General features: G+C 38.6%; 1 protein-coding gene across 2 annotated transcripts in view; it reads left to right on the forward strand.

Annotated features, from left to right (window-relative positions):
- The first annotated feature begins 5,783 nt into the window (after positions 1-5,783).
- Positions 5,784-14,275, forward strand: part of LOC134213357 (myosin-VIIa) — a 102,508-nt gene continuing 94,016 nt past the window's right edge. The window contains exons 1-2 of one of the 2 annotated variants that reach the window (XM_062692348.1): positions 5,784-5,863; positions 12,236-12,569. The gene's annotated coding sequence lies outside the window, so the exon portion shown is untranslated. Of the gene's footprint in view, positions 5,864-11,799; positions 12,570-14,275 lie in introns of those variants that run through there. The other variant, XM_062692346.1, reaches the window with a different exon arrangement.

The raw sequence follows: 14,275 nt of genomic DNA on the forward strand, positions 1-14,275 counted from the left end.
ACTGCCACCAGAAAAAAAAGGCAGCATATCGATTTATTATTTACGCTAATCAATTGGCCGTAAATCACAGTATTACGATGGCGCACTTGAACAAACTGATTTTCTTACCTGTTTTCACCAGAAATTGCGCAGACAGATTTGCAAGCACGCGAACGAATTCTGGGCATCCAATTTCCAATAATTAAACATTATTTTTCATCCATGTTCGTGATAATGTTTTTTATTTCATTCATTTTCCATTTCTACGATTATCCTTTTTCTACAAAACAATAACAAAAAGTTACACGGAAGAGAAATTCCCTTTTTTGACAGCGGTTTTATAGAACTCTTATGAATAACCTTCAACTTGCTTTGAAGATGATCTCAAAAGTGGTCCACTTGGTCATAACATAATCTTGTAGCGGTCATCAAGAGGTTGTCATGTAGATTTTAGTTTTATTGCTAGTCTTGAAAATTTGCCCTCCAAAACTGCTAATAGAGTATGATAAAACTCAAAAAGTTACTTGGGATGTTAAGAAGTTAGTCGGCAGACCACTCCTAATATTCTCGGTTCATGAGCGAAAGCAACCTAGGCAACCAAGCGATTATGTGCAATGAGAAACTGATCTTTGTTGCTATTCTGTGAAACGAACAGAACAGTGGCATGAGGGTCTAGAGGAATCATTTCGTTTTTTGGAGATCTGAACATTGAAGGTTTGAAAGTATGTTTGAAATAGGTATTGCAACCACTTCCCCAAATGATGATGATGATGATGATGATTATACTACCATCTATTGTAGCAATGCACGTGCCGATAGCACTGGCCATATCTGACAAACGATTTGATCATGATTATATTATTATTTGTATTTCATTAAACTCCTGTATGAAGGGCCAAAAATGGGTGGGGTGGTTCCATAAGTAGAGACACTTATGCGAATCCACGGGATGAATAGAGAATCTCCTTTCAGAAGAAAGTTAGTACGAAAGAAAGACATATTTTTTTTATTCAACGTTTAAATGTTGAATATATTATTTCATAGAAGCTCGCATGCTGTTTATTTAATAACAATATGGCAATATAAACAGGAATATATGGATATTAAAAATATATGGTAAAAACAGCTATTCGATCGATCATCCATGAAACAAATATGAAGGAGTTATTGGTTCATGAAAATATTAAATTTTCGTTCCGGTCCAGGATGCCTAATTTGATATATTTCAGGTAATAAATGTTAGAAGTTCTGCATACGGATCCACCCAACAGTACAATTGAACTTAATTACTATTTTACCTTTAATACACTGCTTCAAATATTGCTAAAAATGTAATGTAAAAGACCAACGTTTTTTTTTTCAGAAAAGAGCGAGTTAAATCCTTAACAATTACGAAGAAACTTACTCATCTCAAGGATGGTAGAGTACAAGTTGCCCCTCGACTATGGTAACCAATCCAACACTCAATTTATCAAGAAAATCCTTGAGTTTTAACAACACCGAAATAGCATAATTCTACAAATCTTCAATCCAACCGTAACCCTACAGATACGGATTATGACTCTAACAGTAAGTTTATCATTATTGTCTTTTATTAAAAGACCTGTAGCCCTGGGCTGAAGTTTTTTTTTTATCAAGTATAAGAAAGTGTTCAATCCCCGATTTATAAAAAATGACAAGTTAATAACTTTTGAAGCAGTTTTGAGCCGTACAAGGATCATGTCGTCGATTAAGGCACTGTTGAACTAGCTCAAAAGACATTACATTTACAACTCTAATAGATACTCTCTACCATTCCTAATCATATAGATTGATCTGTACGATGTCACTCTTGTCTTTATGGTCAGAAGGTATGAAGTATGCGTTCCTTGAATTACTTTGTTTGCCTAAGTTATTGGTTCATCCTGTGTCAATACTATTAAACACAATGTAAGTTATGTCTTGTAAAAAGTGGAAACTGTTCGTGCATTTAGTCTGTTTCATTGTTATTCCTTTGTCAAGGTATAACTATTATATTCTAATAAGTAGCTTGATCGTTTCCAAACTAACTGTCATTATCTATCATGTACTAATGACCAGTTATGAGTCAGCTATAGGATTCACTTTTCGGTGGCAAAGTAAAGCTTCATCCACCTATTCCCTACTGTTAGTAAAAATTATCGAGAATGAAGCCGTCGTAAGATTGTTCATATAGGGGCACGGCAGGTATTTTCGTCTGTTCGTCATAGTCTCGAAAACCAATAAAAGAGACGCTTTTTTGTAAAACTTATACGTACCAAATCGTAAGCTCAGGAGAAACGTTCTGCTATAGTGGAGTTCTAGCAAATGTACGTTGCTTTCGTTGGTTTTAGCCCCTACGACAATGGACGGAAATACCTGCCGTGTCCCTACCATCATTATAATGTGTGGTATTTTTTAATATTGCTCTTCGAGGTGAGGCATAACAAAATAAAACTGGCACCACGTTCCTAGTTTTGAAAAGTAATGGTTAATGTTTTAAACATGACCGCGAGTAGACGTAGGACTTGAATAATCGTAACGTATTTACATTTTTCTTTTGAGTTTATAAGGTTTGATTGGTATAGGTATTAATATTGGAAACGACAACATTCATACTATGTAGAATTATTAGCAATTTGTTTTTTCAAAACTTCTGGAAATGAAACTAATTATTAAATACATAATTAGAATCGCATTGCTTCTAACTTAACTCAAGCAAATGTAGAGAATTTATAGATTTTAAAAAATATTTTTGCAATTTCTGATCATAATACTTGGTTTACAGTTCGTCTTTGAGTGATAAAAGATTTGATTTTAACAGTCTCGTTGGATAAACGTATCACTCGTACTGAAAAAGTCATCATTTTGCAACTAGTTGCACAAACTACTATTAATGTTTTGGTTCCAAACTATGAGTTCAGTTTAATAATATAATTTCTCAGAAAATGAGAACCAAAGTATAAAATAATGTTTATTAAAAATATTCTTCTGGATTTTTTGCGGACTATTTTAAAAAATTTACATGTAATACGACAAAATTTCCTAATTTAAAATGGATATCAACTTTTTTTTTGTTAAATATCTTGGCTGTGCATATGCACAGCATATGCATCGAAATGAACAAATTGATATGAAATTTGCGAAAAAGAATCCACGTGTCTTGGAGGGACTCGAACCCTCAACCTCCTACTTTCTAGATAGGCATGATAACCCCTACACAACAAGACTACTTAAAGGTCACGTTTTCGGAAAAGCCATCAGAATCCGAGTACCAACCTCCACCGCGGTTAGCTCTCTTTTTTGCAAATTGAATATCTTTCGGATGCTTGATTTGCCCAATCTCCACATGTGCTTTACTGTTGTATATCCACAGTCAAGCGAGTGCACATTGTTTATTAAACGAGAGGATCGCACTCCATGCCCCCCAGTAACGGGCTGGGCGGGATATCAACACCATTGCCGAATGTGTATCATTTAATTGCCAATGCCTGTTGCGAATGAATGAAAATAATTATTTTCAATCAATTTCTATATTCAATAGTCTAGTTGATTTTTCTTCTAAGGAATCAGAACTGTTATTAGTTGGGGGTTATTAAACCAATCACTTTCCCTGGATGAGCAGACTAAATCTCTGGTCTAATTTTATTATTCTTAACGGCAAAAAAAATGCGCCCTCTTCTTTCATGCAATTTATATGAATGGATTTGTATTTGTAACCTAGAGGAAACCGATGGATTTGACGGGACGGGCAATATTTTCACGTCCGTTTCTTTACGGCGCACACTACGATCTGATTGCAACCACTTCCCCAAATGGTCTGAAAAAGGTCTCAAAACTTTGAAGGAAACTTTATGTTAAACCAAGCCACTACAAGAACTCCGGTAACATACGCAGAACTTTAATATGTCTGTTTAAAATTAGAGGCCTGTCGTAATGAGGAAACAACCGTACCGAAAAGGCCGTTTTTAAGTTAAATGGTTTCTTCCCCAATTGCATTACTTCCCTCTTGCCATAGAGACACCATGGTGAGCAACCATACGTCTCAAATGTCCATACTTGCATGACGCATATGTATATTGTCGATGGTGGCAAATCAATAGGGGGATTCACTTAACGGCGTAGGTTGCTGTGTATCTGTTTATGGAAATGTTTCACAGGCGATTTGAAATATGTCCCTTGTGATTGAGTGTGAAACATTTCTATAATCAGATACACAGCAACCTACGCTGTTAAGTGCATACCCCTAATGACTATTAATTTTTAGAAAACTGTATCTTCAGAACAGCTTGCTTGGTTGGGAGCGGATGGTGGTTCTTCTTATTTATTGGCAATACATGCCCCTCTGGGATATTGCCGCCTCGTAGCACTGCCACAGTTATTAACTGCGAAGTTTCTAAGCCAGTTATCACTTTTGCATTCATGAGTATCACGATGGTTTTTGTGTGCCTAGAGAAGACAATTTCCAACCCGAAAACTTCCTAGACCATACCCGGAAGCAAACCCAGCCACCATCAGCATGGTTATACTTTATAGCTTTGCATGCTAGCGCACTACCTAAGAAAAACCCCAGGATGATTTCCAGATTCTTTAGAAAACAAACATTCCAGTGTTACTTCTAAACCTCTTGAATAATTTCTACTAAATTTGATACACATTTTGTACCCTAAGGATACGATTAGGGTATGAGAGGATATGGGGGAAACGTACATACATTTCAGTGTTTCCTATGAACTCTTTGGCCGAGGTGTGTTTTACTTGTAGCTCACGATATAATTTACCAAATGCCCAAATGTAAATAAATTAATGCACAGTAGTGTTGTTATAAACAAAGTGATCAACTTGATCTGTTACTAAAATGCTGGTGTATAATTCTAGTTTTATATGGATTATTTACAAACCTCTTATATTATTATCATTGGCATGCATTATTATATAAACTAATGTTCGTGAGCAATTTTTTTCCAAGGATGGTGGCAATGCATAATTATCAATGAAATGAAAGAAAAAAATGAAATTCAGACCCCTAAAGCGGTTTTTTCACCTTTCTCATGTGATTTTTTTAAATACATTTTATGATCCACCAGAAAGGCATCATCGGCGCCACCTGTCTAGGTTCTAAATTGAGTTTTCTTTGATTTTTTTGTGTTTTTTTAGGGGTTCACTTTTTTTTATTGACTCTAAAGGTCTTATTCGACTTAAACCATACCGTGTAAACAAACTTAGTTATATTTATTTCATATATGTCAGACTTTCTTATATTTTTATACTAGGTGACATGCACGACAAACATATTTTATGCCCATGTCGAATAGAGATTCAACTAACAATCATCTCAGACAGGTTCTTTTTGGGAAGCTAAAGCAGTCACATTTGAAATAACATTGCTCTGTGCTTTTTTACCTGACCGAATTGAGAGCTTTCATGGGCAAAGTAGTTTTTCGGATTCCTCAACTGTATAATTCAAGACTGCCATTATACAAAAACAAATATAAATTTTTTAATGGAATAATTTCCAGCATGTTTTATTATCTAGCGCTAGCGTTGTAAACACTAGACATGTGGTTGGACATAACGTTCTTCGTTTTGAACCACAGATTATGACATAAGCTTCTAGTGTTCACCATCAGAGTCCTCTAGTAAAAGTCTCAGGTGTTAAACAGGTGTTCAGATGAATGTGTGTATGTCTGTGTTCTTCAAAGCTCTGACTAAGAAACAACACAGTTTATCTATACGAACCCATTCGCCGGCTCTTTACCGTAATATTTATTGTGATTGCCATCAGTCGTGTGCAACCTGTTGCCTTCATAAGGTGTACTTCCCCAGTTAGTTTCTAAAAGTGTTTATGCGCGTTCGATTGAAAAATATATTATGTATAAATGTTTTCGTAAGCATTGAATTAGTGACACGAAAATATTATTTAGTGTAGTATATGTTCCAATTATGTGGTAGAACATACCGATGATTCTGTTAATAGTCGGCCAGTGAGCATAGTGGTACGGCAAATACCTGTACGGCTTCGCATTGCGGCCGGATGTGAAGTGACAGGCCGCTGAAGCGTGAAGCAAAAGAGGAAAGAAAAATTGAACTTTATTGCCACTATCTTTCTGACGTTACTTTACTAGAGCAAGTGCAGCCATACATACCGATACCTGTGTAGCTTTCGGGAAGCTGAGCATCGTACGGAAAGTGTAGTCATTCGTACACAGCAATGCTCATCGGTGGATAAACACCTGTGCTATTAGGTTGTCTCTCGATGTTAGTTGGGCTTGGCGGTAACAACAACATAGTCATTCAGCTTATTTGTACGCATGAAGGGAGAAAGACTGTTCGTTTGGTTTGGTGTTGCGTAGTCTACTGTCCGCTTAGGTGTGCTTGTAAAATGTTTAAGAGCTTTTAGACGAAAGCTTAAATGGACGTGTAGGTTCTATATAGTGATAACATTTTGCAGAGTTTACCTTACCATTATGTTTGAAGACGGATTGAGAAGTTCCAGGGTTATTGACATTTGAAGTCAATCGTTGTGTATTTTTCTTACAATAGAGAACTGTTCCTTCAATAGTAAGAAAGTAGGAATAAATAAGTGACAAAATTTCAGAGCATTTTAGTGGAATGCCTTTACTTGTCATAAGACGATTTAGCTCTACAGTGTTGACCCGATTTTGTCACTCCCCGATTTTGTCTACCCCCGATTTTATCACGTTTTCGACCCGATTTTATCACGTCCCGATTTTGTCACGTTTTCGACCCGATTTTGTCACCCCAAAAATTTTTATTCTTTTTATTTTCGTAAATAATACCAAAAACAGCATTGATTTTCATGAAATAACTTCCACCACCTGTAGTTTATCACGAAAGACTTCTGAGTACCTGGGAAATATTCTGTAAGTTTCAACAAGAAATAACGAGTACCGTTCACGCATTTGGCCTTTCCAAAGCATTAAATGATTCATATTTGTGGAATGAATTAAATAAAATGAAAATATTTTTTTTCAATTTTGTCACATACCCTGTTTTATCACCCCAAAATTCACCAGGGGGGTGATAAAATCGGGATATTACTGTATTCCATTTAATAACGTTTGGCTGTAATCTTACTGATACGTATTTTGAAATGAACAACTGATTCCAGCGTGGTAAGGACCCGCTGGAAGTCTGAAATTATTTTCTTCTTCTTATTTGCATTACATCCCCCACTGGGACATTTCTACCTCGCAGCTTAGTGTTCATCAAGTACTTCCACAGTTGTTAACTGCGGGGTTTCTAACCCGAGTTATCATTTTTGCATTCGTATATCATGAGGCTAACATGATAATACATTCATGCCCCGGGAAGTCGAGAAAATTTGCAATTATAAAGAGAGCCAAAAGAAAACATATTTTTATATCTACATAAAATGGAAATCATAATTTGTTTTCAAACTTTGATATTTGTGATTGATAACTTATTATAATATACATTTGCCGTCGATTTCTGAATTACATGAACTAATATTAAACTGATTACTTATTTCGTATTCCAAAACTAATATCAAAATCAGCTTTAAATTTGCTCTCATCGGCAGAAGTAGTACTGTGAGGCCGTACTGTACAATACATATATGTATATATATCATATATGAAAGAGTCGACAGTTCGATATTTGATCTGACATCGATAGCATCGGAATTATTGGACTAGGCACAGTTCCCCGGTTCTTGTAGAACTTTCTTAATTGATTCGACTAAGATGGCGACGTTTGAGGTTTTGGCTTTCAGTCTTTTGGGATCAAAAACGGGGTTTTATGTTTTCATCCGACGTTTCGGACACATGTATCGTGCCTTTTTCAAGGAGGTAACTATGATCCGTTTTGTTGTCACATTAGCCCTCAGCATAGGCCTACCTCACACAAGACAGGGCAAACGAATTGTGGTGACAAATAGGTCCTATGCTGAGGGCTAATGTGACAACAAAACGGATCATAGTTAACGTAAAAGAATAACACCAATATCAATAATAAGCATTTTTGTTTTCTTCATAACTTTGCTTCCAAACGAGAAATCGCTTCGCAACAACAAATGCCTTTCAGCTAGAGAAGTATTCTGTGTAGGCAATGTGTTTATTATATTTAAATAGTGCATGGGCCACCTCACGGAACGGTCTTCCACATAAGGGTCAGTTTTCACAGTAATTTCCAAACAAACTTCAAATGACGTGTGCACAGTTAAATTACATCCAAAATTGCTAAAAATTTAGGAGGTGTATTAAAATGGCAAATGCAATCGTTTAAGCATCGGGGGGCAAAAAAGTCAAAATTTGAATCACTCTACTGGTCATGCTCCTCCTTTATTAGAAATATCATAATAAAAGTGTTCTTTTCCATCATTGCTGGCGCCAGCATTATCAGATGTAAGACCAGATTTTAAAGGAGAGTCCAAACTTTTTCATACAGGCCATAACAACTTTTCTTGAGTCTTTTCCGGTAGTTGTTCCACTCATTGGAATCAAAGCTGCTAATTCCTCTATGATTTTAATACGATCTAAAATTCCCCACGCAGTTTACGGAGCGTCCGCAAGTCATCCTCCACCTGATCGATTCACCTAGCTCGCTGCGCACCTCGCCTCGAGAACCATTTTCACCGGGTTACTTTCCGACATTCTGGCTACGTGCCCGGCACACAGCAGTCGTCCGATTTTCGCGGTGTGAACGATGGATGGTTCTCCCAACAGCTGATGCAACCCGTGGTTCATTCGCCTCCTCCACGTACCGTCCGCCATCTGCACCCCACCATAGATGGTACGCAGCACTTTCCTTTCGAAAACTCCAAGTGCGCGTTGGTCCTCCACGAGCATTGTCCAGGTCTCGTGTCCGTAGAGGACTATCGGTCTAATGAGCGTTTTGTAGATTGTCAGTTTGGTACGTCGGCGAACTCTATTCCATCCACGATTTCCAGCATCTATGCGTCTCCGAATTTCTCTGCTGGTATCATTTTCGGCAGTTACCAGTGAGCCCAAGTACACAAATTCTTCTACCACCTCGATTTCGTCACCACCGATGCAAACTCGCGGTGGGTGGCTCACATTGTCTTCTCTTGAACCTCTTCCTATCATGTACTTCGTCTTTGACGTGTTGATGACTAGTCCGATCCGCTTGGCTTCCCTCTTCAGTCTGATGTGGGCTTCCTCCATCTTCTCAAAGTTACGTGCCATAATATCTATGTCGTCGGCGAAGCCAAATAGCTGGACGAACTTATTGAAAATTGTACCACTCGTGTTAATCCCTGCTCTTCGTATTACCCCTTTGAAAGCGATGTTGAATAGCAGACACGAAAGACCTTGCTTATTACCTCACCTTGCCGTAACCCTCTGCGGGTTTCGAAGGGACTCGAGAATGCCCCTGAAACTCGAACTACGCACATCACCCGATCCATCGTCGCTTTGATCAACCGTATCAGTTTATCCGGAAATCCGTGTTCGTGCATTAGCTGCCATAGCTGGTCCCGATCGATTGTATCATATGCGGCTTTGAAGTCGATGAATAGATGATGTGTGGGCACGTTGTATTCGCGGCATTTTTGCAGTACTTGGCGAATGGCGAACACCTGGTCCGTGGTGGAGCGTTCGCCCATAAAACCCGCCTGGTACTGCCCCACGAACTCCCTTGCAATTGGTGCTAGTCGACGGCATAAAATTTGGGAGAGTACCTTGTAGGCGGCGTTCAGTAATGTGATTGCGCGGTGGTTGCTACAATCCAGCTTATCGCCCTTTTTGTGGATGGGACACGACACCTTCCATCCACTCCTGCGGCAAAACTTCCTCCTCCCAAATCTTGGTAATGACCCAGTGCAGCGCTCTAGCCAGTGCCCCACCACCGTGTTTAAATAGCTCTCCTGGTAGTTGGTCAGGATATATCGTTTGTCACCTTCCGAGAAGAAAGGCTTTGTAAGATCTACGGATTCAAAAATATTTGAAGATATTCTGTAAAGCTTAGGTCATGGAGGCCGAAAGGATCCGAGTCAGTTAAGGTCTAGATTGTCAAACAATTCATTTTTGCCTTTCTCGTACAACAAAGTTGTACCGAAAGGCTATCATTTCACTCCGAAAACAAACTTTTTATAGAAGTCTCTGAGACCCATAGTGTTATATACCAAACGACTCAGCTTGATGAACTGAGCACATGTCTGTCTGTCCGTGTGTATGTATGTGTGTATGTGTGTGTATGTGTGTGCGTATGTGTGTGTATGTGTGTGCACAAAAGCTAAAGAAAACATTAGACAACTTTTCGTATAGTAATCCTTAACCGATTTTCACGCAACAAGTTTTATTCGACGTCCCCTGTCGATCACTATTGTTGATCACTATTGAATTTGATAACGATGGTGATAACGAAGAAAATGGTTTATCGAACCATATAAGCCCCATATGAGGTTGGTGTCTTAACTAATTGCGAGAATGGCACTAGGTGCCGCTAGGTGGATTAATCTGTTTTTTCTTTATTTAAAGACTTTAGTGTATGTATTGTTTTTTTCTATAAAATCGAATAGTCAGCATAATACTGGGTGCTATAGGTCAATAGGAGATAAATCTCTTTTGAAACGATTTGATATGTTACAAATTATATAATGCATAAGGTGTCCCGGATTGGCCCCAGAACAATATGGTCACTTAGGATCAACTTGGTTTTTGCGCCACAGCTGTGCACAGGTGGAATGTGGGATGTGACTAACACGTTTTATTGCAAGACAAGGTAAAATCTTCCGCAAAGAGATGTACATAAATTTATGTAGAGAACATTGCAGCTCAAGAGTGGCAGTTGTTTCTAACTAACTGCTTCTTGTTTATGTCAGTTAGCTTATAAAGTCAATTCAATTTGAAATCCTATTTCAAGATTTATTCGGCCAGACCAGGAATCTAACTAGCCACTTTCGGCTCTGTAATACCTCTGCTTTACCGATTGTACTATGTGAGCTAGCGGTCCAATATATGACCTCATAATGTACGAGTCACCGTCGTTAGAGTGTGGCGGATCCCGAGTAGCACACATGTTGTAAACAAGTTTTTATTACTCATATATGATCACATTCAGTCATATATGAGTTATTGTAATCATATCAGTCTGAATAGTACTACTACGGGTATTGGATTGTCACGAGTTTTCTAATTCTCCCTGAGATATTGCTTCAACGACAACGAGAGAAAAGAAGCCCCCCTGAGAAGGCTTTGGGAGCTGGGTATAATCCTCCTCGTTTTTGATGAATTTCGTATTTATGCTTTGGCGGCAGCAGCATTACTCAACTTCCTAGGCTTCCTTCTCACGTGTCTGGTTGCCGAATTTATTGTCGAGCTTTGTTAAGAAAATTATTTTGAGCTTTTTAGTGGAATGCCTTCACTTGTCGAGCTTTGTCGAATCGAATAGTAGGGAATACTCAGCTCACAGGGTCTCCGTTCAAAATTCGTTTTTGCAGTAGCCATTATAGAAAGACACAAACACACAACCGTTGAACAGTGCCACTAAACCCTATTTTTGTGCCACCAACTTGAAAAAAATAAGTTTCGAGAGTATTATTCGATAGACGTAACTTTACGTCGGTAGACGAAACCACCACACCGAATACGGCGAGTAAAAACAAAGAAACCGAAAATTTTGCAATGTTTTGCTTTTCCAACCTACTTTGCAACGAGTTTTCTCACCCACTTCATGCTGTGCAGTTATTGACGCCGAAAGCTTAACCCATCGCACAACTACCAGCAGCGTGGTCAATCGAAAGCTCGCTCTCATCAGTCAGTGCAGTGGTGGGTAGTGGTAAGAAACGTGCCACCGTCACGAACCCACCTGTGTGGCTCGCTGGAGTTCAGTGGCTCGTCAGCCAGTGCGAACAGTCTGAGTCTAACTTTCTTGCGTTGCGTACACGTAAGCCGGAGACGAGCAGAGTAAGCTGCAAACCATTGCAGAAGCCTTGGTGCTACTGGTTATACCTCTGGTAGGTTTTCCTGGTGTAGTTCGTGCTCAGGCTGTGAAGTTTCCATCCATTTTCTTTTTGTTTCTGGTTGAGTGGAAAACAGGAATGGTTTTGGAACAAATAGTGATTGAAATGGCGGTTTTCGATTGAAATGTGACAGATATTATGTATTTCACGACATATCTAGCAAGTGTACGTTGAAGCTATACGAAAAGAAAGAAGAAAATTTATTCAAATTAGGAGAAAAATGTTTCAACACTAGTTTTTTCTGCGTTTCATCCATTGCATGTGTGAGTGTAATTAACGGCATTTTATCTTCAGAAATAAGGTTTAACAGTGAAACAGGAATGGTGGAGAAAGAGTTAAGAAGAGCTGAAGTGTAGAAAGTCAAGATACCTTGAAGAGAGCATCGAAAAAAAGAAGAAGGTTAAAATAGTTGATGGAATAAGTTGAATCGAATGCAGTGACCACAACAATTAACTACATGTGAATCGCGTTATGATGTGTTATTAATCAATAGTTGGAGGATTACTACAGTTCAAAACGGTCTGCTGAATTCAGCCGTTTCTAGATCGTGGAGTACTTTGGAGCACTTCAGCATTCCTCTTGCGCTTACGAACTTCAACGGGGCCAGGCGCACTCATCCACTTCAACGGTAAGTTTGTATATGAGCAAAAATTACTGATTCTGAACAAATTTGCTCCAGCTTTGCCAGCTGAATTGAATTCATGAGTTTAATTTATTCTTACTTGCGGAACACTACTTCGTGCCCATCAGAGTGCAAACTCCGTAAGCTCTCTTACCTATATGGCAAGGAAGAAACATCTTCCTACGTTTTATCACGGTCTGCAGTAATATCCTCAATAGCTCTATGCGGCTCTATCCCAGATACACAGACCCGATCCGGACCAGCAAGACAGAAAGAGAGAGAACAGAGAGGTACATACGTGGAACTTTTCCTTTAACATAAGTTTTGCTTCTGTTTGGCAGGCTGGTCTGTGCCAGTCAGTCGTCTATCCAGAGCCCACAGCAACCAAACTTGGGTGGAAGCGAATGGGCTCATTATTGCCGTGTGCCATTATACCCACATATTGTTAGGGGGGCTGGGTGGATCGCTCGAATGCAATGTAGGAATAGATCACCAAGCGTGTGTGAAATAAGTGAAGCGATGCACTTCATACGGCCATTGCGTGGCTTACATTATGTGTCATTGGGAAAATTGTTTGTTCGTGAAGGAAAGCGTGCGCTGTTGAAAGTATTTATGCATGAAAATGGTTAAAATGATTTGTGTTCATTAGCTTTTCAAAGATTCAAAAAAGATAAATGTAAGAGTGTATACTAAATCATTCTAGTGTGCTGTTTCAGCTTGACCCTTCATAATTAATTTTCATATTTTAGCTTTCTCATGCTCACGATGATGGTCCAGCTTAACTTAAAGCTAATAAGCTGTAATATGGTGGTGCACACATCATTTGAAGTTTGTATAGAAGTTAGCAATAACAGATGAGATCATCTCAGGCCTGAAAAAAAAACAAAGGATGATTTATAGAAAATTTATTTTAACACATGATAGAAAAACTAAAATTGACATAGTGTTGTGTACGGATCGACTCAGCCCTGAAATTCACCTTTCACATTTTTTAAAAATCCATTGATAATTTAAAAAAAATCGTAGTAATGAAGGTAAAAACAATTGCCTAACATAAAATATTCTTATGTGCATATTGAAAAAATCTCATAGAGATAAGAGAATGTTTCAAAACCCAAGAATATATTAACCATTTAATGCGAAAATTGCAATCAACCCATAGCTTTGGAGCTCATGTAACCATCTGACCAATTTTCAATAAGATGACGTAGTGCGTAATGGTGTAAATCAGATCATATAATGAGGTTCAATCGCAGAAAAACTAATAATATAGCCCCTAGTCGTTGTCAAGTAGCCCGCTAACGGCGGGCCACTAACGGAGATTGTGGGGTTCTTGGGCGGCACCCCCACAATAAGTGAATCTTACCGCGTTATATGCAAAGCTCTGGGAAGATGGACTTCTTTTGTCGAGCGATGCATGAAACTAAATTGGCGACAAAAAACTTAAGAAAATATTTGGGGAAGAGGATATAATAGCTAGCGATAATGTAGATCCTTATGCTAGAAGAAGTGGCCTTAACAGGGCTGGGGCAGGCGACAATGAGGATCATGACATGTCAGAGGATGCGCCCATTGACATCAAGATGGATGTGGCTACTTTGGCCAAGACCATCAAGGAGCTGATTACCAGTCATGAGGAGAACGGTGAATACCCTAGCAACATTTTGGTGTTATGCTGGTTTTATAACAGTCTTGTAGAGTGTTATAAAACT

Source organism: Armigeres subalbatus, chromosome 2 (genome assembly GCF_024139115.2).
Source record: "Armigeres subalbatus isolate Guangzhou_Male chromosome 2, GZ_Asu_2, whole genome shotgun sequence".
NCBI lineage: Eukaryota > Metazoa > Arthropoda > Insecta > Diptera > Culicidae > Armigeres > Armigeres subalbatus.